General features: G+C 41.7%; 2 long non-coding RNA genes across 2 annotated transcripts in view; both read right to left on the reverse strand.

Annotated features, from left to right (window-relative positions):
- Positions 1 to 4,040: 4,040 nt before the first annotated feature.
- The window catches only part of LOC309497925, a 36,994-nt gene continuing 14,584 nt past the window's right edge, over positions 4,041 to 26,450 (reverse strand). The window contains exon 5 of the long non-coding RNA XR_014205759.1: positions 4,041 to 4,245. This is a non-coding gene — a long non-coding RNA (uncharacterized lncRNA). The remainder of the gene's footprint in view (positions 4,246 to 26,450) is intronic.
- Positions 13,752 to 18,114, reverse strand: LOC309498032. Its single transcript, XR_014205820.1, has 2 exons — positions 18,066 to 18,114; positions 13,752 to 13,962 (listed from the first exon to the last, which is right to left on the reverse strand). It is a non-coding gene; the product is annotated as an uncharacterized lncRNA (long non-coding RNA).

Here is a 26,450-nt window from a genome sequence, read left to right on the forward strand (position 1 = left end):
AAATAATTCAGATATCAGGACAACAATGTAAAAACGCCGGTAATGCATCTATTTAGTGACCAGAAGCGAGCTAGCCAGCTAGTTTCCAGCTAACAACGTTGGCAGAACGTTTAACAATTATCTGCGTGGACTAATACGTTATGGGGACAATAACTTAATATGTTGAAAACACACAAAATCACTTCGGTATCAGAGCACATCGACAAGTCTGTAATAATAAAAGAGAAACACTTACCTCTTGTAGCCGTCACTGATTATGGCCCCCCGGAAACATTTCCGTTGTGTCTTTGCAGTTTGCTGTTCGTTTCCATATTTGCTCGTGCTGTGAATATTTGCAGCGTATGTGATGTGAAATCGACGAAGTTGTTTTCTGAATATGTAGTTGTTGTGGCGTTTGTATGTGTTTTCTGAATTTGGAGGTGTTTTCTGAATATGTAGTTGTTGTGGCGTTTGTATGTGTTTTCTGAATTTGGAGGTGTTTTCTGAATATGTAGTTGTTGTGGCGTTTGTTTGTGTTGTGACCCTTCTCGGCCACCGTAGAATCAACATGTACAACTGCCATTTTTTCTATATATTGCAGTCATTCTGATCACAATAATAATTGTAATAATTGCTTTAATGAGATCATTGTTTCTGCCTAAATTAATACATGATATTAGCTAACTGCATGATTTGTATAATCTTAGAACTGTACATTTTTGACATATGGACATTACTTGGACACAGTCACCTCTGATAACAGATTACTCTAAATTGTAATGTAGAAACACGCATTTTTTCTGTAAAGCTGCTTTGAAACGATATGCATTGTAAATTCACAAATAACTGTGAATTTACTTTAATAAATACAGGTAGATACATCCATGGTAAACTCGAGATAATACGTCCTTGACACTTCAGACTTCCACTTAGAATAGTTCAAACTCAGGAACATAGAATAATTCTGACAGAGCACTTAACTTTCAGATAGTAGATCACAGGAGAGTACGCTCTGAGTGTGTGATATTTCCTCAAAGAAGACCTGATAATGGAACAACGGCACACTAAGAAAAACAGGTCAGTATACTTGCAGGTATAAGTATATTTCTTTCCGGCAGATAGAATGGTGTGTCAAAGAATCCTTTATGAAGGCCAGGACTGACGTAAGACTGTAATCATGGTGAGAACAACTTTACAGCTCAAATAATACACAAGTATTTAATACAATTATTAAATAAAATAGCAAATGTAGATGATTTTATGAAATGATACGGTTCACATTTCAAATTTTAAATCCACCAGCAATTGGTCCCATTTATTCCATTGTAAGTGCTGCAATCCAATCTTTATTTTTATTTTTTATTTTTTGAGAGACAGAAATGAAGGTTGATTGTTGAGTCTCAATTGTTGTCGATTGTTATTATTTGCATTATACATGTGAGATAAAGATTCACACTAATTAAAGAAATGATGTCATTGCATTAAAAACTATATGAACTACAAAGATGACATACTAACTAATCACTAACTTGGCAATCCTTACTCTTTCTTCCGTTGTAGTTTCTTCTTCTGTTTGTGCATTAAACAGAAGCAAATCCAAAAAGCACTTATTTTAACGCACAGAAAAATAAATAAACATGCCAATAAATCCTTTCAGCATTAAAACTTTGATCTTTGTATTTATAATTAGTCTGAGGGTCTTGGTCTAAGAAGGCTTCTTGGAATCAGCTTGTGTATGCTTAGTATTTCAGTCAATCCAGAGGATTAATGAAAAAATGTGAAGGCAATTGAAAGCAAAGAGAGAGAGAGAGTGAGCGCTACTGGGAGAGATACCGCGAATGCTCATCCATCTATGCAGACAGCTACAATAATTGCCCCAGCTCCTCAGCTTCGTCTTGTCACATTTGTGAAAAACATGCCCTAAACTTCAGGAAACACAAGCAATTTCCTTTAAACATTTCATTTTCCACAAATCACCTCACCAGCCCCAAGGCCTCTGTGCGGGGAATCTTTAATTCGGCATGCAGCTCCTCATCAATAACTTTTCTTTTTCTCAGAATATTGCACAGATTGAATTGATTGCAGCCACCTTCCCCCATAGCACTCTGAGGAATTGCACATGAGTCCTGAAGACATTTACTCTAAGTCTAAATCAACCGAATAGTTGATGAATGCATTTAAAAGAGACATTCTGTAAATGCAAACTCTCTGTTAGTCAATGTTAACATCAAGCATTCTGTTGTTTTCCATATTAGCCTACTAAGAGAAAATTTTAGCCCCATCCCAAAATTTTCATCAGCTGACACTGCTGTAAATAATGAGGCAAATGTCTTTCATTTTCCAACTTTTATTTGCAACAGTGCATCAGAGAAAACAAGTCTACTTCTCTGGCCCCCCAAAAATAGAAAAAATGGAGATCTCTTTAAAATCTCTACACAATAAGACTAGAGATAAGATAAGCTCTGCTCATGTCTCCTGATTTTTTTTCTTTTTTTTCTCTCATAAGAAAAATACTCAAGCAATCTCACATTCTCGCAGTCTCCTTTTTAGAGTTTCTCAATGAGAATGTTTACATGCACACCAGTACGCTGATAACTCACAAAAATCAGCTTATTAAAATCACCCGTTGTCCCGGTTTACATGCAAACCAATAACCCGGTAATGCAAATAAGCCACATTTAAAATACTTTATTAATAAATCAGGTTTTTACTCAAGCCGTTTGACCATACTCCGATTAAGGAAAACGGGTTAATGCGCTTACATGATCACGTGCATTGTCAGTTTATTATAATTGGGTTAAGAACGTGCATGTAAATGCGTTCAATGTCTCAAAATGTGATAAACACCGCAGACAAATTTCGAGAGACTATTATATATTAACTCAAATATTTCTTAATAAATCCTCATCAAAATCAAATTATCTGTAAAAAATAAAAAGGCAATAAAATCCTCCTCTGGTGTGGTCTTGTCTCAACCACTGGTTTGAAGGGCTGAAAGCTCTTTTCAAAAACTATTTATTTGGAACAAATGTTGTTTTCAGAGAAGCTTGTTTACATCAGTTTGAAGCATATTTGTGCCAGTGATTAGCTACCTGGTGGCATGTGGTATTAGAGAGAATATTCCCATTCTAAAGGGTATTTAATTGGACAAAACTTTGTGCCTGGCATACAGGATGAGTCATCAACATTTTAATCTGTTTAGCTACATTGTTCTGAATAAACACGTTTATTTGTTTGTTTGTTTTTCTTCAGAAAGTTTGCTTAGTCAACTTTTAGAAGTACACTAGAGAGCCTTCAATATCAGACTTGACTAAAAGCAAAGAAACACCCATTTTGATTTAATTGGCTCTTGGCCACAGGACTCTGTGTTTGTACAGGAAATAATAAAGTTTAGCAATCATGCAGCGGTGTGGGTTTGGGCCAAGGGTTTTGCAAAGAAAGACCTTTTTACTCTTAAATTTGCCTCTGACAAATTCTCTATTTGCAGGGCCCTAGTAGACATTCCAGTTTGAAAACATCAAACGATTCACTCCAAGGAAACCCCAAATGCAGAGCTTCATTAGTCTTTCTGAGCCTTTCTGGGGCGCATTCAACTTGACTGTGGTGAGCTTATAAAGCTGGCTGAAAAGAAGCAAGGGCATGCTCATTTAAGGTTCAGTGTAAGCTAGCCTACAAAGTCTCCAAACACTTCATCTTTGACTGCTTTTTTTTCTCTCTCTTACACTGTTGCTATTGGCAAAAATAATGCAAAATCATTCAATCACTGTTCATTACGGCCTTCATTGTGAGCCAACAATGAAAGATTTCATAGAACGTAACTGCTGCTGTTATAAATAAGTCGTTTTGTAAACTTGTATTTTAAAAAGACATTTGGCAGCAATCAAGCATGGTTTTATCAAAAAGGAATTTGCTACTCATTGTGAGTGAATTAAACAATTATAACATCCCCTTTATTCTACAATGTTGTTTTATAATGTGTTTTTTATCTTAGAAGGGAGTGGTGGCTAAATCACATCATCTATCCACAGGGGTACCTCATGTTTCGGTGCTGTGCCCCCTCCTTTTCTCTATATATACTGTGATCACTAGGACCTATCATGTAGTGGAGGATCTGGTGACTTACTGTGCTGCAGACAGATCCAACAGAATGAAGATAGATGATGGATGCTGTTCTCACAAGCCACAGGGCTTTTGTGATGGACAGCAAGGTAGTCTTTGTTGAATATCCACTTTTGAGTCTGACTGATTGTTGTTTAGCTGGTTGTTCTGTGAGGGGAAAGAAGATAGTTAATTGAAAAATAAATAGTTGAAGTGTTTTCTCTACAAATGAGAGAAGACAGTCTGTAAATCCCTGCTGCAAGACAGACAATTTATATCACAATATTTCATGCCTTATTAAGTATGTACTAGCGTATACAGAGACATTTATTAATGCATTTTTAAAGATGTAACTTATTTCAGATTAGATTAATTAAACATTTTGAGAATTACTTAATTTTAATTATATACTATTAGTCATAGAAATATGTTTCCAAAAACACCATGCTTGACTTACAGATAGAAGTAGTCTTTTTCTGTCTATTTTGGTAAAAGCTCTGTCATGAAATTCTAGATGGCACAAGCTGATAGGTCCTTAACTCATTTTGCCAGAAATCACATCGTTCTCTACATGGCACAGCTGATTGGTTCAGTTGCATCAGCAGCCAATGAGCTTGCTTCTCAACATTCAAATATTTGGTCAGTGTTTGCTGTATCGGTTTGCATCACACTTTTCGAAAGAGTTTGCAGCACACTTCAAGAATTTCTCTAAAATTCAAAATCTAAGAGAAGTGAACATTCTTTTACTTCATATCACTATGCATTATTGCATGGTCTGCTTTATTAAAGGTAGGGCAGGCAATGGTTTTCATAAACATTTTGTTATACTCGTTGAAACTGTCTTCTCTCTTCACTTCTGATAGTAATCAATAACAGAAGTGGTCTAAATACACATATCTTCTGTGGAAGTCTCAGAATTAAAAAATGTTCATTAATCTTGCATTCATCCAAATCAAATAATAGGATGAAGACTTTGCTCTGGCTGCACACGTTCATGTGTTTTGGAAGAGGTGTGGCTTTGGAAATGCTCTGAAAGAAGGGTGGGATCTTTGCTTTCAAAGCTAGCTTGCTATTGCTAGCCTCTCCGAAATTGCCAACCCTTCCTTTAATTCCTAAATGAGCAACAATACACAACGTTTAAAAAAAACCATGCAGCACAATATAGTTTTATCATCAATATTGTGATGTGCGTATTCGCGATAGTCACATCGCTGGGTGTACGATGTCAAGAATAGGCAAGGATGTGATGAATGACCAGGTGTTGAGTAAAGCCAGGATAAATGCCCACAGAGGAGTCGATGGAGGGAGGAGCCAAGGTGATGATGGCCTCAACACCGACATGGGGACGAGTGACACTGACGGAGCCGAACAGAGGTATAGCCCTAGACGAAGACGGAGAGTGTGGGACACACTACCTCCGTCTCCCTGTCGCTCAAGCTCTCTTCAGTTTCCAGCTAAAGTCCCACTAGTACGGTAGTTGCCAGCTCACACAACTGATCAGTCTTCTCTTGGGGCTCAGGCTCCGGGGCAGACGTGGCTGCAGGCTCAGGCTCCTTAATGGGCAGTAGCTCTGGCTCAGGCTCCGTGGCGGGCGTAAGCTCCTCGTCTGCGGTGGGCTCTGGCTTGTATTCTGTGTTTGATGTGTAGAGTGGTTAGCTGGTCTCTGGGCTTGACTGTGTGGTGGGCTTAGGGTCTGCAGTGGTTGTACCAGATGTCATCAGTTTATGGTAAGCACACTGCAGACAATGGAGGATGCCATCCTTCCTGGCCTGGCAGCTGGTCTGGTGCTACTTCAGTCACATCTCCAAGTGTCAGGACTCCTTGAGCCATTGCCTTGTCTCCATCGTTGTCATTGCATCTGACTTTGCATTAGCCTGTCCTCCTGTTGTGTGCCCTGCCCTACTGTTTGGACTGTGTTCATGCCTCACCCTCCTTTTTGTGTCATCAATAAATATCTCCCACACCCCACCCACTCACTCACTCACTCACTCACTCACTCATTCTGCACCTGGGTCCTCTCTCACAGAACCGCAAAAGCATGCTAAACTCTCCAAGAGTTCTCATGACAGAAATGTTTTAATGGCAGTGCTTCTGTGCAAAAAGACAGATGCCCTTTGCTTGTTCCCTCTAAATTTGGCTCTCAATTCAAAAGAAATATCACTGTTGTTCTCGCAGCTGTTGTGCAAACATTCTTAATGTAGCGCAGAACATAAAAACAGAGAAACCATTTGCTCCTCTCTGTGGCTCTGAGCAGTTGTGGGCTCTTAAAGAAGCTACAATATGGACCACCTCCATCCCTGTGCTCATTTATATGCATTTAGTATATGATGCTGATTTCAACTCCACAAGTCAAAGTGTATCTAGATTTAATTCAACTAAAGTCTCAGTTTTTTAAGACCATGTATTTGTCACATTAAGCGGATCAGCTTCATAGACATCAATAGAGATTAGATTTGCAATAAGAAAGGTGGATATGATGTCTTGTTTGTGAAAAGCCCAATGACAAACAGCGAGCCCCTAACATAATTAACAAGCCTTTTGTGACAGAAAGATTTCACAGTGGTGCTCGCTCTGACATAAAAAAAAAGAAGCACTGCTTAATGGTGTAGAGAAAAAGCCTTAATTTTCACACTATCGAAGTGATAGTATAGTGGCATATCTCCATGAACAAGTCTGTTTTCATGTCTGCAGTCTTTTTACATCTAACAAAATCATAAGCGTAGGTCAGAAAAGTATTTTGGGACAGGGAAGTGTGATAGGTGAAGTTCCTTTTTAGTTGGAAGCATTAATTTGTGCTTCTTTATTCAGAGTCAAGGAAGTACTACATTAAAGCCTGAGGCCAACGTTCAGTTGTTAAGAGTCACTGTGAAATATTCTTAGACATAAATTTAATGACTTTGATTTATTCCAATTAATGTCTGCAGGGAACAAAGATGAGAGGTCACCAAGTTACTGAACATGGAGAAAAAGCAAAAGTGGAAAATATATGTCTGTGTCCTGATTCTCGTATAAAGTAGCTCACGAGAAACAAATATACCTACGCATTAAAAGTACAAGTTAAATTTATATATAAACAGCTGATGATCCCACAGGCAACCAATTTAGGGGATACTAAATGTAAATGGTAAACAGATTGTATTATTTGACTTATGAACGCTATATTTGTGAGAGAATGGTGGGAGAGGTCTGCCACATAAATAAATCAAACTTAACATTTCACAACTTTCCCAATTCTTAAGTCAAAAATTTACCCAATTTATTTGTATAAAAAAAAAAATAAAAAAAAAATGAATAAAACTTACACTAATAACATCTTATTTTTAGATCTGCCAGTGGAAATTAAGTATCTGTTGTGTGGCATGCTTCTCTTGAAATTTAGATTTGGATTCACCATTTGCAAATGTATAATTCATAATTATTTTTACTTGAATACAATTATGTGGATACACATACAGTATGTGTATATTTAATATTTAATAATAGCATGACAAGCTTCTTATTGAGCCACATAAGAATCGTTGCAAGTTTTTTTTTTTTTTTTTTTTTTTTGGGGGGGGGGGGGTTTTCAGTGTGACTGTATAACATAGCATACCATAGAATCATACTTTCGTAAAAATACAAATCAACACAAATGGCAGTAACTGAAAACCAAACAGATGGCCACTATGTTTTAATGGATCCGGTTCTGTGCATAATAAACATAACGATTGAAGAGATTGTTATTTTAATGGAATATTTTTAAATGCATTATTTTGTTCCAAATGAAAAGCAGTGATGGTGAAATACAGTCAGATCTCATTACTGTGTGGTACAGATCAATGCATATGAATTGCAGTATATCTAGTCAATTTGTTTTGGCAGGGAAGATTGTTTGGTGGACGTCTGGCAATCGACTGCGCAGCAATCAGAAAGAAGAGCTGGACGCTCGAACACACACCTGTAATATTCTGAAACCCCAGAGAGACATCCATGTGTATGGGCTGGTTTGTTCATGGTCAGAGAGACAACAGACTGAAAAGCTTCAAATGATTGAACTGCTACAAGCGGCGCTAACTGTCAGCCTGCGACTGCGATTTATCCTAAATCATGTTGGTTTTAAATATAAACCTACTAACTTTCTCCTGTATGAGCTGACAAAATGTCTTTCACACTGTGTGTTTACATTTACGGTCATGTTCATAGCAGATGCTTTTCTTATCATAGCGACTTACAAGAGCACAAAAGTACATAACCGGCAGCTAGCTGAGAAAACACGCCGCTCGCTAAGCCAGACCTCTGTTTCTCACCACACGCCTTTAGCTAACACAGACATGAAACACTGAACATAATCTGGCTTTACACATTTTAATTACCTGTTCTGTGTAACAATAATGTGAATTATGAACCAGCCGCTAAAAACACACTGGTAATTGCACTGTCATTTGTTTCTGCAAAGCTGATTTCTGAAAGTACCCATCAACCCCGGGCTTTGTTTCGGAAAGCGAGGCAGACTGTATGTTTGTGTGTTTGTTGAATTGAACAGGAACTAGATGGCTGCTTTTCACTATTGAGATGCCTCTCAGGTGCCTGACTTGTGTGGTGGGTGATAAGATGGGCTTCCAATCAGAGTGAAAAAGCTCAGCATTCAAGTCAGGTGTACTCAGTCTGAATCCCTCGCTGAGACTCGGCATATAGATATTAAGTCTTTCTTTAGATGCTACACAGAAAAATACTGAAAAAAACCTGTTAATTGATTAACTGTATGCTACCTTACCATAGACGGAGAAAAATCGTACATGGTTTAACATCACATTATATATAATTTTACTGTAAAATTTTTATGTTACAGCTAAGTTTTTCTATACAGTATGTTGTTCCATTCAGTCTGTGTATTAAAACATGTAACTTAATAACTCTGCCTGTTTTAAAGGAGCATTTCACCCATGGGAACATTAATCTTTATTGAAAGTGGGTCATATATGTAGTCGAAATGTAACATAAATTTGGAATTTGGTGCCTTCTTGACCGAGGAAAGACAGAAAGTAACTTTAGAGCGCATTTGTATGGAAGACAACAACTCCCACATTGCACAGCTCCGCAAGCCACTCCCACTAATTTTCACAACACAAACGTCCGTGTCCTCGTCTGATCCAGAGATTTCGTCCAGGAGAAATTGCCATCGTTGAAGTTCTTTGCAGCAGACGGACTCTATCTCTGTGTCCCTTGGCACACAGTGAGAGCACAGGCACCACCAGTTCGCCCCAGCTCGAGCCAGTCTGGTTTCCTCGTCCGCGACAGGCAGGTCTTCTGCCTCGGCTGCAGAAGCCACAGCAGCCGCCTCCTGTTCCTCCATCAGCCTCAGCTGCTCTTCGGTATATAGCAGCTCGTAAAGATAGCCACGAACATCTGATTGGAGCATCAGACTTTCAAAATCCTCTTCTTCCATATCATATTGAGTACCTTCCGCCATTGTCGTAACTTCACATCTGGCTACATAGCGCCTGTTAGCTTAGCTTCCAAACAAGATGGCAGATATTGCTTTTAGTTTCTGCAAGTGAAGTCCCACCCACTGATCTGTAATAGATCTGTAGCGTGAGTGGGTCCCACCCCCTGGAAAAATGAGGAACGAGTGTTTGTGGTCTCAACTCCTCTACAAAGATATGGGACTTACTGCTTAGAATGGTGCAAAATTAAGATTTTTACATCATTATAACAGGAACTGCAACACTGAAATCTGTATTTCTCCCATCTCAGGGGAAAATGAGGAAATAATGCACGACCATTCAAAAATATGACTGCGTTTCTAACGATACAAAGCGTAATGCAAATGGGTGAAGTGTCCCTTTAAAGAGAGCTTTAGAATTGTCTCAGGATACGCATGTAACCAACGGTTCCCTGAGAAGGGGAACGAGACACTACATCCTCTAGAGGACACTATGGGGGAATGTCTCTGGCATGACCGGAGTCTGAATCATTTATTTAAATGCAACAATTGCTTTAGCCTGCGAAAGCCTATCACGTCATTACCGGTGCAACCGTGAGTATCTGAGGAACACATGCACAACCTTACACGTTCCCTTTCAATTAGGAACTCGCACTGCATCCTCTAGGACACTACGGGAAACACATACCCACTCCACCATGCTGACACTATTCCTTATGGCCTCTGCCCAAGCTACATACCCTAAACTAGGAAGATACAGCTCAAGGGTAAAGCTCAAAGGCTTGGAATCATACTTAAAAAAAGAGATTCTTTAAAGGGAATATGGCCAGGGCCCAAATTACATTAACCCCGCCTGTCTCCTCAGGGGGACAACAGCGTCACCTCTAAAACAACCAGGGAGGCTACTTCCACTATCTTGGTAGAAAAAGCTGCCTAAGCAGAATCTCTAGATTTAGCACTCTCACAGAGGCCCCCAAGGAGAACAGATTGCATTTCAAGAGACAATACCACTTTACACGAGCCGACTGTTCTGGAAAGAATATTATTTCTTATAATATTAGAATTATTAAAGAATAACCACAACTTTAATAGAGTCAGATTAATTATATTGGAGTCAGATAAACAATTGAATTATGCACATTATCCTTCAACTGCTTTTTGTTCTGATTATTGGTTCAAAATAGCAGCGTAAGCTTCAGAGCCTTAGAACTTAATGAAATATACTGTTAGTTGTAAAATAGGCACCACAATGCCATTATTCAGTGAATTTACTTACTCATACCAATGTTGTTTTAAATCAACTGCACCATCATTTCCACCAATAAGGAAAATATTCCTCATGACATCTCATTCATTATTGTATGTTGCACTTTCATTGCAGTACAGACCTGATCAAATGAAACAATAAGAGTCTCACGATTCATTCAAAAGGTAATGAAACATTACTGATGCTTGCAGAGCCATGCCTCTGAAGACGACGAAGCAAAAACAATAAGATGGGGGACGTCGATATGTGCCTCTATTTGTGGTCAGTGAACATAATGGTTTGTTAATGATGACTGAACAAATATGGAGGAGACGATGTGAGATTCTCATTGACTGCTGCTATCGGACACATTATTAGTCTAATTGGAAGTGAGACACCGTCAGTCTTATGTTAACAATCCCGGCATGGCTAACAGTCCCTGAAATCTCATCGCATGTGGGACAAATCAGACATCTGGCCGACAAAATGAAGGGTGGAAAGAAAAACAAATTAGTTTTATGATGAACAAATGACGACAAGCAAATGCATTCATTACTGCGAGTGACTGAAACACAAGAAGACAAATTACTTTTGGTGACTTTGGCTGCTCTATTGTATTGATGCTTGCTGTCCTTAAAGCAACTGTTTACCAGCAAGCTCAAGGTCACTTGCTGCCGTGAACTACCATATTTATATTCTACTATATTCTGTGTACACTAGGTGTTCTCAACTCTGGCCCTCAAGGTGCACTTTCCTGCAGAGTTTAGAGTTTGGCTCTATCAGTCTCTCTCCTCTCCACCTATAGCTGGTGTGTGGTGAGTGCACTGGCGCTGTTGTACTGTGGCTGCAGTCGCAAGTGGATGTTACACACTGGTTGTGGTTGAGGAGAGACCCCGACATGATTGTAAAGCACTTTGGGTGTACAGTAGTACATATGAAAGCACTATATAAATGCCTCATTCATTCATAACCAGGGGTGGACTTAACCAATAAGCAAGGTATGCAGCTGCTTATGGCCCCGGGGAAATAGGGGGCCCCCGACAAATAGCAAGAAGCCTATATAAAATAAATCACATATTACTCATTAGTTTTCTATCATTTATTGTATGGCCTGTCTGTAACCATTAAGATTTTAATGTTATTATTACATCTGCTCGAATGGTGCAGATGTAATAATCCCCCCCCCCCATCATGAATAGTTGAACTTACCTATCGTACTCCACATGTACGAGCAGTTCAACGACAACACTGCCAGATAAACGCAAGAAGAGACAGAGTTTAGAGGTAGAGATAGAGGAATTTGCAAGCAGAAGGTGAGGTTTAGGAATTATACAAACAATGGCTGTTTACACACCTTTTGTTTTAATCAGACTGGATTCATTCCGATTGATGAGTTTTGATTGAGTCTTTACATGAAAACTAAATAAAGTGATTGCGTGTGTGTGCGCGTTTAAATGTCACAAGCTTTAAATCGGAATTGATTTTGATTGATCGGATTAGAAAAGGAATAAACCACCCCTTTCAATCGGATCGATGTGTGCCGGTGAGTGTATCCCGCGAACATGAACAGCACACAAACACGAATAGCACACGAGGAGTTTTAATGAGTGATTTTTAATGAGTGACCTGCTTTCTGGCAGAAACACCTGTCTCACACACACACACACACACACACACACACACACACACACACACACACACACACACACACACACACACACACACACACACACACACACACACACACACACACACACACACAGAGACAGACACACACACAGACACACACACAGACACACACACACACACTGCAGCCAAAATATCCACTTAATTCCACATGCATCCATTCTGCAATCTAAATCAGATCTATCTTTTACGATAGAAGTACTTCAGACGTAAAATGTGATAATAAGCGCCTGGTAACTTATTGTTCACCAAACAGGCAAAGCAACAGATCTTGTGTCAGTTTGAAGTGAAAATCATTGTGATAGTTTTGCAGCTATATTGGCTCCTCTCTGTTTTTATGCGACGGATCATCCGCCCTCCTGGTGGAAGTCCTCATTATCTTGTTCCACCCACTCGCTATTTCAATTATTTGCCCTGCTCGATTTCAGGTCGACTCCATCATATGCCACTGGTGTTCAGACAAACACACAGAGCTCAAAATAATGCTGACACGTCATCGTCACAGTTGATTGAGCAGGAAACCTTGTTAAAGCCAAAACGGACGACGCAAAAGTCCAAAGCAGAAGCACTGAATCAGTCGATTCTTTCCTGGGCTTTTTTATTATTATTAATCACGTATTTTCGTTTATATGAAGCATTTTCAATGTATCTAGCCTCAAGGCTTTGACACAATCAGAGTAATGTGTAAAAAACTCCTGAAGATAAATAATTTCAGATGGAAAGATATAAAAGAGTGCATGGCAATGGTCGAAATTAGTATGAAAGGGAAAACTAGAAGGGCTGGATGACATAAGAGAAATATCAGGAACCTAAACCCGAAAACCAACTTGAAAGCAGTTTTTGTAGAGTCAGACTTTGTCTGGGAGGCAAAACTGCATGAAAAGCTTTATATTTCATAAGCTCTTTGCTACAACTCATTTTAATGTATTAGCTGTTGGCTACATAATATCTGAAGAATAAAACACCAATTAGGATTACAGTTTTTTTCGATTGCTAAACGACAGTGAGCACAACTGGAGCTACATGTGCAAAACTAACTGCAGTCTGCACTACCAACAGTAACCTGAGCTAAACAGTTCACATCACCTGCAAAACTCATTCAGAGCAACACAACTCTTAACACATGGCTCAAAACAGGCTCAGTGCAGCCAAACACTATGCACAACCCTCACTGAGATAACACACACTGTCACTCAGAACACACTGAGAGTAAAAACACTAGCATCAAACACCAATACAGAAAATACAAACTTTTCATCTTCACAGTTTGAACAATTTCAGTGACTTCATACAAAGTAATATTTTCTTCAAAGAAAAGAGTGACATTCTTTCACATGATTTATTTACATTTTTAGAACATAACAATTCTTTAAGGTAAATGAAAATTAGCAGTTTGCTTCAATAGTCTGTAGTAATTTACGGAATTACAGTAATGAGAAAAAAAAGGTAGAAACTAAAAGTACATACTGTAATTCGAACAAATAATTGAGGGGCTAATCCTGCCTCTCTCTAGCATCAGGCCACAGGTTCTCTTACGAGAGGTTCTCTCGTATTGCGTAAGTTGCTTACGCTACGGGTAAAGTTGTCTTTTCTCGAGATCTGAAGCCAAAAAATTATCCTTAATTTTGTATTTATTGTCAACGCAGTGCGGCAGACAGCAGACCAAAGCAGGCTATAAGAGCGTGCTCATTGGCTGTCCTGCGGCAACTGCAGCAGCCTACCAGTGAGCCCTGCGTGACGTCACGCCCAATGAGGGCACTTCGCGCCCTCCACGCGCCTGGCCCGCCAGAGTGGGTGTGGCTAGCGTGTATAAAAGAGGAGCTCACAGGCTGGAATTACGATTTTCATGTCTTCAGCAAAGCTCTTCGCATCGCTGGATCTTGAGAGCCGCCGCCGTTGAAACAAGCGACCAGCAAGCCTAGGAAGCGTCTGAGGAAGCCAGCCGTCTTCGCCGCCTTCAGCCCTCCGTGCCTGCTACGCCATCCGGCGACATATCCTTTTCACTGCTGTGTGTGTTCGCCCCGCGATACACGCTTTCTCTCTAAAAGAGCGCGAGGCGTTTTTATCAAAATGCCTCGCATTTCCTGCGGCTCGTGCAAAGCCCCGCTCAGTCATGGAGACTGCCACGTCATCTGCGCTCTCTGCCTGGGCCGCGAGCACGCCGCCACAGCACTCTCTTCGGGCGGCTGCCCTGAGTGCGAGGAGCTTTCAATGTCGACCCTGCGGGCTCGACTTGAAGCTTTTAACGACGAAGCTGTCACTCCGCCTGTCCCTGCGGGGCCGCGCAGAAAGAAGCGCCGATCCCAGAGACCACCGGAGTCACCCGCGGCAATGAGAAGCTCGCCGGATCCGTTCCCTCGGCTGCGCAGCCGCCGGCACTCGCCCGCGCCGCCGCCGCTTCAGAGGATGAGGCGGATGAACTGGACGAGGACGCCGCCGCTGACAGCTTTTCTATCCTGGCCTCTGACAGCGAGGAATGGTCCACCGCCTCCTCGTCGGTCCAGGAATCCGGCCGTACTCGAGCCGGCGAGGATGCGGAGCTTCTGCACCTTCTCACCAAGGCCGTTGACCAGCTTGGCCTCAAGTGGTCGCCGCCTGAGGAACCAGCGCCGAACAGGCTCGACGGCTGCTTTCTCCACCGCCGCCGCCGAGCACCCGCTTCAAGGACTGCACCTTTCCTTCCAGAGCTTCACACGGAACTCTCTAAATCGCGGAACGCGAGAGTTTCCTCCCATACCTCCGCGGCGCTCTCACAGGTTGACGGCGCCGCCGAGAAGGGGTACAATGCCATTCCACCCGTGGAAGAGGCGGTCGCAGCGCACCTTTGCCCGCCCTCTGGATGGCGTTCAAAGGCTGCCCTCCCGTCTAAAGCCTGCAGGACCGCCTCTGCCCTTGTCGGCCGCGCTTTCACTGCCGCCGGACAAGCTGCATCAGCCCTCCATTTTATGGCGATATTACAGATCCTCCAAGCCGATCTCCTCCGTGTTTTGGACGAGAAAGGCTCGGACCCGGTCTCCATAACGGATCTACGCAGCGCGACGGACCTTTCCCTTCGCGCCACGAAATCTGCTGCCCAGGCTCTTGGAAGGTGCATGTCTTCGCTGACCGTCACAGAGAGGCACCTCTGGTTGACGCTCCCCGACATGAGGGATGCTGAGCGCAACGTGTTTCTCAACGCCCCGCTCTCCCCCACCGGCCTCTTCGGCCCAGCGGTTAACGGGATCGTTGACCGCTTCTCGGAGGTACAAAAGACCACGCAGGCTATGAACCTCTTCCTGCCTCGACTCTCGAGCTCAGCCGCACGCCGTCCACGTGACCAGCCTGCACAAAGCTCCACACAGCGTCCAGCTCGACCTCCGTCTTCGCAGCGACGACAGGGCGGCCGCCCTGGATCGCGCTCGACCAGCCGCAACAGGCCGCCTCCCTCACGGGGACCTCGGCCTAAGATCGCGCTGAAACCCGAGCCAGCAAAGTCCTCCTTGCAGTACTAGAGAGGAAAAGACGGTTAAGTCCCGCTGCGGCCGGACCACCGTCAAAGCTTCGCGCGCTGTCAGTCCCCGTCGTCATGGCTACTGCAGACGCTTATCTAGCAGCCAACGAGCCGGTAAATCGACCCTCTCGCCTGCACTCAACCGCCGTTTTCACAGCGACCCAGAGAAATCTCAAAAAGAGCTCAATGTCTGGTTATTCGGCTCACGCCGCATGTGTTTCAAGTGTAGGAAATGTGCCCGCGTTTCTGTGTTCACCCCTACACACAAGCACTATAAACCTTGTGTCTCTATCAGAGCCCACTCTCATAAAGCGGACAAAAGCCGCTCGAGTGTTGAATGTAGGTCACGTGTCCACAACCCCGTGCCCACACCTACCCACTGCCCGCTCTGTTACACGGCCCCTCACTACCGGTCAACCGCGGTGTGTAAGTCCTGTGCCCGCCCCCGAGCGCTCACACATACTAACGAACACTGCACCCCCAGCGCCGCTATCGCGCGCTGTCCATCACACAATATGTTCCCCGTCCAGCCATCTCTGCATGCGAGCCGCCGTATTCAAGCACCGAGAGCGTGCGCACCGCACCCGCACCTCCGAATCAGGTTCTCGAGCCCGTACATCACGGCTATCGGAACCCGGAGGCCATTCTGCCCTTAGCTATACATGTGAAAGCATGGGAAGCTATTCCAGGCGTGTCAGAATGGGTGCTGAGCACAGTGAGAGAAGGCTATTCACTGCAGTTCGCTCGCCATCCCCCGCGCTTTCGAGCGCGAACCGAGACGAGAGTGAATGGGGAAGTAGCACACCTACTTCGTGCAGAGATAGCGAAGCTTCTGTGCAAAGGGGCCATAGAACCGGTACACCCTTCTATGACCGAGGCAGGTTTTTACAGCCGTTATTTCCTCGTGCCCAAGAAGGATGGAGCTCTCAGACCAATCCTAGATCTGAGATACTTGAACAAAGCTCTTATGAAAAGACCGTTCAAGATGCTCACAACCAGACAGATTCTCGCGCAAATTCGCCCGAGAGACTGGTTTATCTCCCTCGATCTGAAAGACGCTTACTTGGTCTAGCGGGATTTCTATTCACGACATATGTATGGTGGCGGGCTGGGCCTCCCCCTCCACATTCGTGAGATTTTATAATCTGGAAGTCCCCGCCTTGCAGGCTAAACTGTTATCAGTCTAAGCGGGATGTATGTTCTGCCCATCTATTATGCGCAGACTACTCCTGTGTATTACTAGCTTTTCTGGTAAGCTGCACTAGGGATAAAGTCTCTTTATACAGACCGGTGGTTCCGCTCTGTATTTTTCCCCATTATGCGCTGATGTATTAGTGCGGGCCCGCGTTGTTGGCCGCCTAGTCTTCACTTGTGGCGCTGGGGCTTACACTTTTCATACATGGACCGGCGAGGCCGCTCTATATATATTTTCCCTGTGATGTGCTTGTGTACTGTGCTGGCCCGCGTTGCTGGTCGCACTCACCTCGGGTTTATACACAGACCGGCAGCGCCGCTCTGTACCCTTATGAAGTGCTTATGACATGTGCTGGCCCGCGTTGCTGGCCGCCTATTCTCGCATGTTATCTTCCCCGGGTTCCCTGGGACTCATGCACTGATGCTCGGCGCGCACGGCGTTGACAAGGGGTTCCCGTAGCGTAAGCAACTTACGCAATACGAGAGAACCTCTCGTAAGAGAACGTACTCGGTTACCTAATGTAACCTCGGTTCTCTCTAGAAGAGGGAACGAGTATTGCGTAACCTGCCGTGTCGCGCCACGAGCTTATTCGCTTCAGTCTATGAAAACCAGAATTCCAGCCTGTGAGCCCCTCTTTTATACACGCTAGCCACACCCACTCTGGCGGGCCAGGCGTGTGGAGGGCGTGAAGCGCCCTCATTGGGCGTGACGTCACGCAGGGCTCACTGGTAGGCTGCTGCAGTTGCCGCAGGACAGCCAATGAGCACGCTCTTATAGCCTGCTTTGGTCTGCTGTCTGCCGCACTGCGTTGACAATAAATACAAAATTAAGGATAATTTTTTGACTTCAGATCTCGAGAAAAGACAACTTTACCCGTAGCGTAAGCAACTTACGCAATACTCGTTCCCTCTTCTAGAGAGAACCGAGGTTACATTAGGTAACCGAGTACGTTTTCATCAACATCACATCTAATGTTCTCTCTTGCCATGCACCTGGGGAAGAACCTTCTGGAGTGCCTTATCCATCCCTGGCAGTCCTCTGTACTCGTGTCCTCACATCCGGCACGCATCCGCCCTCTCCCTGCCACCCTTCTCCCTCCACGAACCTGTCTTCCTTGTTCCATTTCCAAAATTAGTCTTTCTGAGCTCTACCTATATACAGTATATATATGTGTGTGTGTGTGTGTTCACTAACAAGTCTAAAACAAGACCCCTGCTTAGCCTTTCAGCTGAAATTGCAATCAGCAGTGTTTGAAAGGCACAAGGCTGAAATCTATTCTGTTTTGAATGTGTGGTTCACAGTTTTGACAGCAGTGTGTTAGCGTTTGAACAAAGTGCTGTAAATCCACAGTGTTGTGCAGGTTGTGGTTAAAGTCATGGGATAAGTGTGTAGAGTTTTGAAAACTGTGTTCAAGCAATGAAAAACGAACTAGAGTTTGGTCCACATGAACTGCTGCTGTGCAGACTGTAGTTAGAGTTTTGCACATGTGACTCCAGTGGTGCCCACTGTCGTTTAGCAATCGAAAAAAACTGTAAATAACCGACTCGTCCAAACCACACGGACAATGTGCTCTTTTTGTTTCTAATTAAACACATTGTTTTGAGTGGATTATTTTCATTATCTCATGTGAACAGAACAGCATGACCAGCGCGGACAGCAATGCCATCTCAGACTGGTGCAATGTTAGCAGAAAATTACATACTGGACTGTAAGATTTATTTTTTTATAGTCCATCTCTACTGGTGTAACAGGTGTGACAGTATTTCACTAAACCAATTACTGCATGTAATGATCCAGTGAATGTGTGTTCATTGTATCTCCACTTTTTTTTAAATGCTAAATTTTACTTATAAACACAGCATTGACTCTATTTTAACCTGAAGCTGTTTGAATGTAAGTAGGGAGTCAAATCAAACACTAATCAGATCTGCAGGTTTAAAGGATTTTGAAGTTTGCTGTTAAAGCTGCAGTCTGTAACTTTTTTGGGTTAAAATTATCCCAAAAAAATTTTTGAGCAAGTACATAACCAGCCAGTGTTCAAAACGATATGCTTGCCTTCGCTCGATTCAAAACAGTAAACTTGTAATAATGTATTTAATTCCAGTGGCACTGGTGGTTTTCCGCGGGAAATTCGAGCATGTCATAACGTCACATCTGTACACATAAAGAAGGTGTCTCGGCTTTTGCGTGTGAGGATGTTGGAGGTGGAGATTTATAGCCTTTTCTCACAGCACTTGATATAATTAAACTTATCAATTTGATGGCGGATCCAGAAAGGTTCAAATGCCAATCACCAGTGACAACTGGAGATTCACCCGTTGTAAAATGAGAGTCTTGAACGGTGAATAGAGTCTTAAATGGTGCATGATGGTAATGTCACAATTATGTGACTAAAATTAGATTATATTCCAGTTGATTACAGATACGTGTGTTTGTATTTCAAAGAGAACCAGTTCTTAGGAACATTAATTTGTTGGTATGACAATTAGAAATTAGACTGCACAGAAATAGAAACTGAACTACAGATAGCCCTAATACACATTAAATGTAACAATTTGAGAACGAAGTATTATTTGCACGGTTTGACGGGATATGATAAGCGATCGTTAGATTTAATCAGCGCGATTTACTGCAATGTTTTTTTGTTTTTTTTTAATTGGTCAGAACAAAAGTGGATGTTTCTTACTTGTTCAGATGACATTTTCCGGTGAAAATTCTTATGTTGGTCATACTTCCAAAAAGTAGAATCTGTGATTCCGAATGACAGTATCCACACTGGCGTGGCGACTGACAGCCACACATTCCCCTCAAAACATTGGATTAATCCGCGCTGTGCCGTGCCGAGGCACAACCCACGTAAAGTTGATAATTCCGCAAATAACTGCAATTGCAGATTTCGAACAGAGATGGCGACAAAGAGGAAAAACTACGAACTGTAGCTTTAAATTAAATGTATTTTAAATTAAATAGTAAAAAGTGAACTAGTGGCCTTCTGATTGAGGATGATGACTGGCTTTAGGTAGATGCTATAGTAGCCCAAGATTATTCCCCCTGAATATTTTCCTAATGCTTAAAATGTAGCATTTCACTGTGAACTCCACTTTCAAGAAAACAAATGACTGTAAAACTTCAATCACACATGAAACATTCAGATCCAAAGGGCTCTCAGAATCCAATGTTTCTCTCAAACTTTCAGCCTGCTTCATTCGTCCCCAAAGAGCAACAAAAAGCACTTTCGGATCTGATTGATATATCCTGACAGGCATGTAAAAAGTCAGTATGCATATGTAAGGTCTCATTTGTGCAGCTCATTTCAGCTTCTGGTGGCAGATGTCTCAGACCTCAGTGTCCTCTGAGGGAACGTCTGTGTTCTCATTACTGCAGTCCGGCCACATCTCACTGCTCTCATATATCCTGCGTGGACAGGGTTATTTTTGTGGCTGACCTAATTGAATATGCATTTGTAGGAGTTTCCTTTCAGATGCAAATTTTATGGGTGGACAGTATTTAAATGAATCATGTAAGGTGATTTAATAAGGTTTGCGCTAATCAATTTACTGGTATCTGTGCCATTATTTAATGGCCAAAAAAGCATGTCTTAAACTAGAAGCTAATTTGCACTGCTCTCTGTAGATTCGCTGCTACTTGGTCACTATGGAAATGATCCGGCTGCGTCTGTGTTCTTTAATTTGTGAGTCGTCAGTAGATCATGCACAGAACTTCCCACCCCCAACAGCGTTGTTTTGGTTTTGAGCTCTCACGCTGAAGGCCCGTTCACACCAAGGATGATATAAAGATAACGATACAGACATAGTTCTAAAAATCGTTCTCAATATTAAAGAATAGCAGAGTTCACAGCAATAACAAAAACGGCACAGAGAAATTATATCGTTGGAATCACTTTCAGAACGATTTTATCCAGCTGATGAACAATAAAAACATTGACAGCCAATCAGAATCCATCCTGCTGTAATGAGCTCGAGCACTTAAAGCGACGGACAAGTACACGCTTAGAACAAACAACGTTATCGTCCTCTGGTGCGGATGCTAATATAGTTATCTTTATAGTTATCGTTCTTGGTGTGAACGGGCCTTAATTTGCCCTGTTTAGTAAATCTGGCCCATAGTATGAGGTACTTTTCATTTTTATGTTTACCGTTCGTTAAAGGGATACTTAAGCTTTAAGCATTAAGCTTTGTATTAGTAGAAAACCTGTAGTATTTTCGAATTAGCGTGCTTTCTACCCTCATATCCCCCTGAGATGAGAGATTTATGTATTTTTTGTCTGGAAAAAATCCTCCGATGACGCAGAAATCGTCATTTTGCATCATCGGAGGATTTTTTGGCCAGAGGCTAAAGACTACAGCCAGTAGGAGGGGCTGCCCCGCATGTTTTCAACCCGCCCAGAGAGGGTGGGATCTCACTCACAGAATGTACACAGTGTCAGTCATCTTTCTTTGGAAGCTAAGCTAGCAGGCTCTTGTTCTGTGGAGAAAGCTGATTAGTAGGAGAAAGCTGAGTAGTAGGAGAAAGCTGAGTAGTAGGGGTTACCATCCTCTTTTTCCCGGACATGTCAGGCCGTCGAGATCGTCCAAAATGTTCGCCATTCATTGTTTACATGCACACCTTTGTTTCAATCTAACTGAATTCATTCCGATTGGTGAATCTGAATGTAGTGTTTACATTAACGTTAAACAAGTGATCGGTTGATGTGCGTTTTAACATTGCTAAGAAAATTCCCGCTCCTCCGTGAGAGATAGCCTACGAGACCGGTGTGTCTTTGACTGCAGCGCGACCTGCTCATCGGTAATCACGCCACCGGCCTCTCATCGTTCTCCCGCGCCCCTCAGTCTCATCCTGCTCGCCACAGTAAACATAATGAATGGCGACTGAACGCAAAAGCCGAATCGCGGACATTTTGGGCGATCTCGAAATCCCGGGGAGACTCACTAGTAGCTAAGCCTTGTTTAACTGCTGCGCTCTCTTACCGGTTGGCGTGGCTTGGGAGTGGCCTCCTAGGGCAGCGAAGCAAGTGCATTCTGGGAGTTGTTGTCTTTCATCCACATAAGCCAAAAATACATTTTCTGTCTTTTCTCAGTCTAGAAAGCTCCAAATTCAAAAATAATTTCACATTTCTTCTACATAAATGACCCATTTTAAATACACATTTATCTTTCCAGAGGTGAAGTATCCCTTAAGTTCTCTCATTGTTTACTTAATATGACATCACAGTCATGATATATTAATATCATCTACAAAATCCCATTCGAATCTTCACCAAAAGTTTGACGAGTGAAGGGAATTTTGCTAAATTTATGAGCAATTAAATGTTGAACAGTTTAAAAGCAGTTAAGTCGGTAACTAGCGGCCGCCCTGCTGCTGCAGTGTGTAAAAGCAGATATCATTACTGTATTTTACTGGGTTTGAATTCCCTCTGTGCTTTTGCTATTTCATATCTGACGTTTTTGGAAAGAAGCACGGCTCACTTATGATTTATGCATGCCATAAATAGAAGATAGGAAGTGTAAAATTGAAAATGTATCAAAGCTGAACATTTGCTGCTTGACTTAGCAAAGAGAAAAGTTCTGTTTGCATGAGCGACTGCTCTGTGATTGAGGAAAAAGGTATTTAAGACCAGAACGGTGTGTCCTGCCTCTGCATAAAGGACTTACGGGACGCTGCCAGAAGAAACTTTAATCAATATAACATTTTTGTGCCTCACTGTGCAAGTTTAAGGTCTCACTAAAAGAAAGTTCATTATACGCATAGTCACGTTCACTCTAAACCTGTGCTTTGATGAAACATTTTTCACAAGCAATTCAGAAATTTACACCGAACACTTTGTTTATCCAGCTGATACAGATGTGCTTATCAGCGATTATGAGCGGGTGTAATGGCTTTGTCACTCGTAACTTTCACCTGACTGGATATAAATAATTCTTGTAGCACTACATACTTTTTTATGTTGAACAGAACAAAGAAAGTCTTGTGGGTTTGAAACTACATGAAAGTGAATAAATCAGAATTCCAAAATTTTGAATAAACAATCCTTAGCTACAAATGTGTATATCTCAAAAATGAAGGTTTCTTTCTGTGTGAGGGTGGCAGGCAGGAAATATGCAATGTGGGAAATGTTAGAAAGTGTCTGACCATTAGATCTCCTCCTTCACAGTCTGCACATCCACCTAATGAGAAGCACCAGAGGTGTATTTTCACAGGGACGTCTCAAGTAGACAGCTGCATACTCAAGGGAGAGATCTTTACAGCTGACTTCCCTAAATAATTCATGATTCTTCAAGAGTGTCAAGCAATAAAACCCCTTTTAGTCACAGACCACAGGCACATGGATGTTTACAGATGCTGTAGACATCAGGCCTGTGGGGATTCCACATAAATGTGACGCCCATCAGAGGATTTCAGGTCTCTGTGAGGTTTATGTCAGGTAAGACCCCCATGTTTCCTGATGCTCTTTCTCTGATGCTGCACATGACCCGTGTCATAAGAGATGATATCAACATGCTGCAGAACGACCAGTTTAGCCTCTTATCCAACCAGTAACTCACAGATGTAGACCAGAGGTGTGACAGGGAATAGGGAACAGATCTAAACGCAGTCGACACTATATTTTTACCTTAAATGTAAACCTTTATCAACATTCTAGCAGCTTATTTAATATTTGCATAATCGGTTTACATTTTGCTGTTTGGTTGTCACATGTGCTTGATTAATATTGTCACATCTAAATGATGCTTGTGTGTTTGGCTGCTGTCCTTGGTGTCTGTGTGAAAACTAATGCATTAATGCAGAATAGAGAAAATGTAGATTTTTCTTTTACCTAAAGTTCTTCTTCATATTTTTATCATTATTATATTTATACATGCTTCATTTATTTTTATGTTCTTGCTTCTGTCTTTGGTGACAGATATGTTTCCATAAATTCTCTGCGATTATTTCCTCTTATGGTTATTTTTGTTCCATAACAATGTCTGTGCTGGAATAAAACCATTGGCGAGGTAAGTCATCATTGACAATCACTAAGTCTCATGTGTTATTATTATAGTAAAAGTCAAATTGTGCTAATTGCATGTCAGAGCTGCTGTGTTCAGTTTATGTGTTTCACATATATGCATGTGACTGAGATCAAATGAGCCTGTTTCTCACAGGATCACTGATTTCTAATGATTTATTTAACAGTCTATAAATCCAAGTACCGCTTTAATGTTATGTAATGCCAATGGTCATCCATTATTAACCATTGCTAAATGCATAAATGTCAAATACTGTAGCTGATGCATGCCTTTATGCTAATTACGTCAGAGCTACTGCATTCATTTAGTCATCATGAAATCAAAATACACAATTGTTATTTTTAATTGAAAATAAAAAAAGTGTTTGAAATAAATGATTTATTCGTGCACAGCAGTTTTTTTTTTTTCATGTGCCCTTGTAATCTTTAATCAAAATAACTTGCGGTGACATCTCTTCTCTTCTCTGATGACTTGTTTACTGGCGTGAGGACGGGCCAAACTGTCAATCAATTGAGATCACAGAAATAGCAAACCACAACGATCCAACGATCCAATCAATTCCTGATGGACAATATCAAGTCCCGCCCCACATTTCTTGTTTCTGTTTCAATTGAATATACGTCACAAAATGGAAAAAAATAAGCTTCTATTTCACTCACCACGGTTTAATTTTCATCTGCAATTCAATGGCATATTTAACTTTGTTTCTGATCAAACATCCACTGGCTGACAGTCAGAGTTTTGTACTTTCTGCGTGACCGTCTATGAGCAGATCAGACACGAGTCAAGGACACAAAGACGTCTTCACTGGAGTCTGACTATTTGACAAACTTCATTGTTATTCTATCACTCGTAGCAAGATTAGAAATATATCAGAGATGCTCATGTGAAGGTGAAGAGGTGCTGATATACTCCGATGAGGAGAAAAACACCAGAATTTTGTCCTACAAGAAGCCCTGTGACATTTAATCTATCGCTGCGGGGGAGACGAGAGATGGGACGAGTTTCATCAAAGTATGTCAACACTGGAGAAGAAGGTGAAAGACACGGTACAACCTCACGTCTGAAACACACTTGAGATTGCTCAAAACTGAAATAATGAAATCTGTGTGTGTTTTTTCACCAAATAAGTTAATTGGAAACCCTGCCCTGCAGCCGATTCTAAAGATGTCATTGGTCAATCAGTGCAGATTGCCTTCATAATTGACCTATACTCGGTGACTCCGTGATTGATTTGATCAATACAATTGGCTGCAGAGCGGGGTTTGCGAACTTCTTCAGACATTTTCTTCGACCTGTACAATAAATTAATCAATTTGGGGCTGTTTTATAAATTTGAAAATCACTAACATCAGATAACAAGGCATCAAAATGTTCAATTGTTCCATTTTAAAACAAAATAATCCTGCCCTTCAAGGCTTCTATAGTTTTCAAGCACTTTCGAATATCAGCATAAAGGCCGGTTCACATCCGATCTTATTCTGGCCAAGAGATGTTTGACTGATTCTGTTTGAGATTGTTTGACCGACAAGCAACCAATCACAGTTTGTTTTGTTTTTAAGTTCCATTAGGAGGCTGTATTATCTGAAATGCTTTAGGACACAATAGACTGCATGGAAATAACTTAAATAGTTTAATTAATGTGTGTAATAAGCAAATTAAAACATACTTACATTGTTGCAATGTCAGGTTTGGTCTGTGTATGAGTTGGACTTTGAGTTGGTTTTGGACTGATTCCTGTGTTTGCATTTATTTCTATGGTGATTCATTGTTTGATTGATTTTTTTGCACCTCTTTCTCATTTCATTTCATTGATTATGCTTTTTATAAATAGCCCTGTGTTTTTGTTCACTGTCCAGTCTCGTCATTTTGTAGTGTTTGTTCTGTTTGCAGTGTTAAAGCTACACTGTGTGATATTTTCCCCCATCTAGCGGTGAAATTGTATATGACTACCAAGTGAATATTAGTTTCCGTTCCTTTCAATTTCGAGGGCGTTTTAACTCCTACGGTGGCCGTATTATTCAAAGATTAACATGGCTTCCAGTTCGACTTCGTCCAATTGCGCCTTTAAAACTATCACCTGTGATCCGTCGCAGCACAGATTTATGTTACAAGGTAAACAATACTTTTTCACAATTGACGTGAGGAAAAGTAACGCAAGTTATACTAGAGGTCGTTCTGGCGTTATGCACAACCATGCTATGGTTAGACAAGCAACTATAAAACTTCGAATTTACACAAATAGGCTGAATTACCTCTCGAGAGGAAAGCAGGCAACTTCGGCGTCCGTTTTAAAATCTTTGCTC

Source organism: Leuciscus leuciscus (genome assembly GCF_965113295.1).
Source record: "Leuciscus leuciscus genome assembly, chromosome: 4".
Taxonomy (NCBI): Eukaryota; Metazoa; Chordata; class Actinopteri; order Cypriniformes; family Leuciscidae; genus Leuciscus; species Leuciscus leuciscus.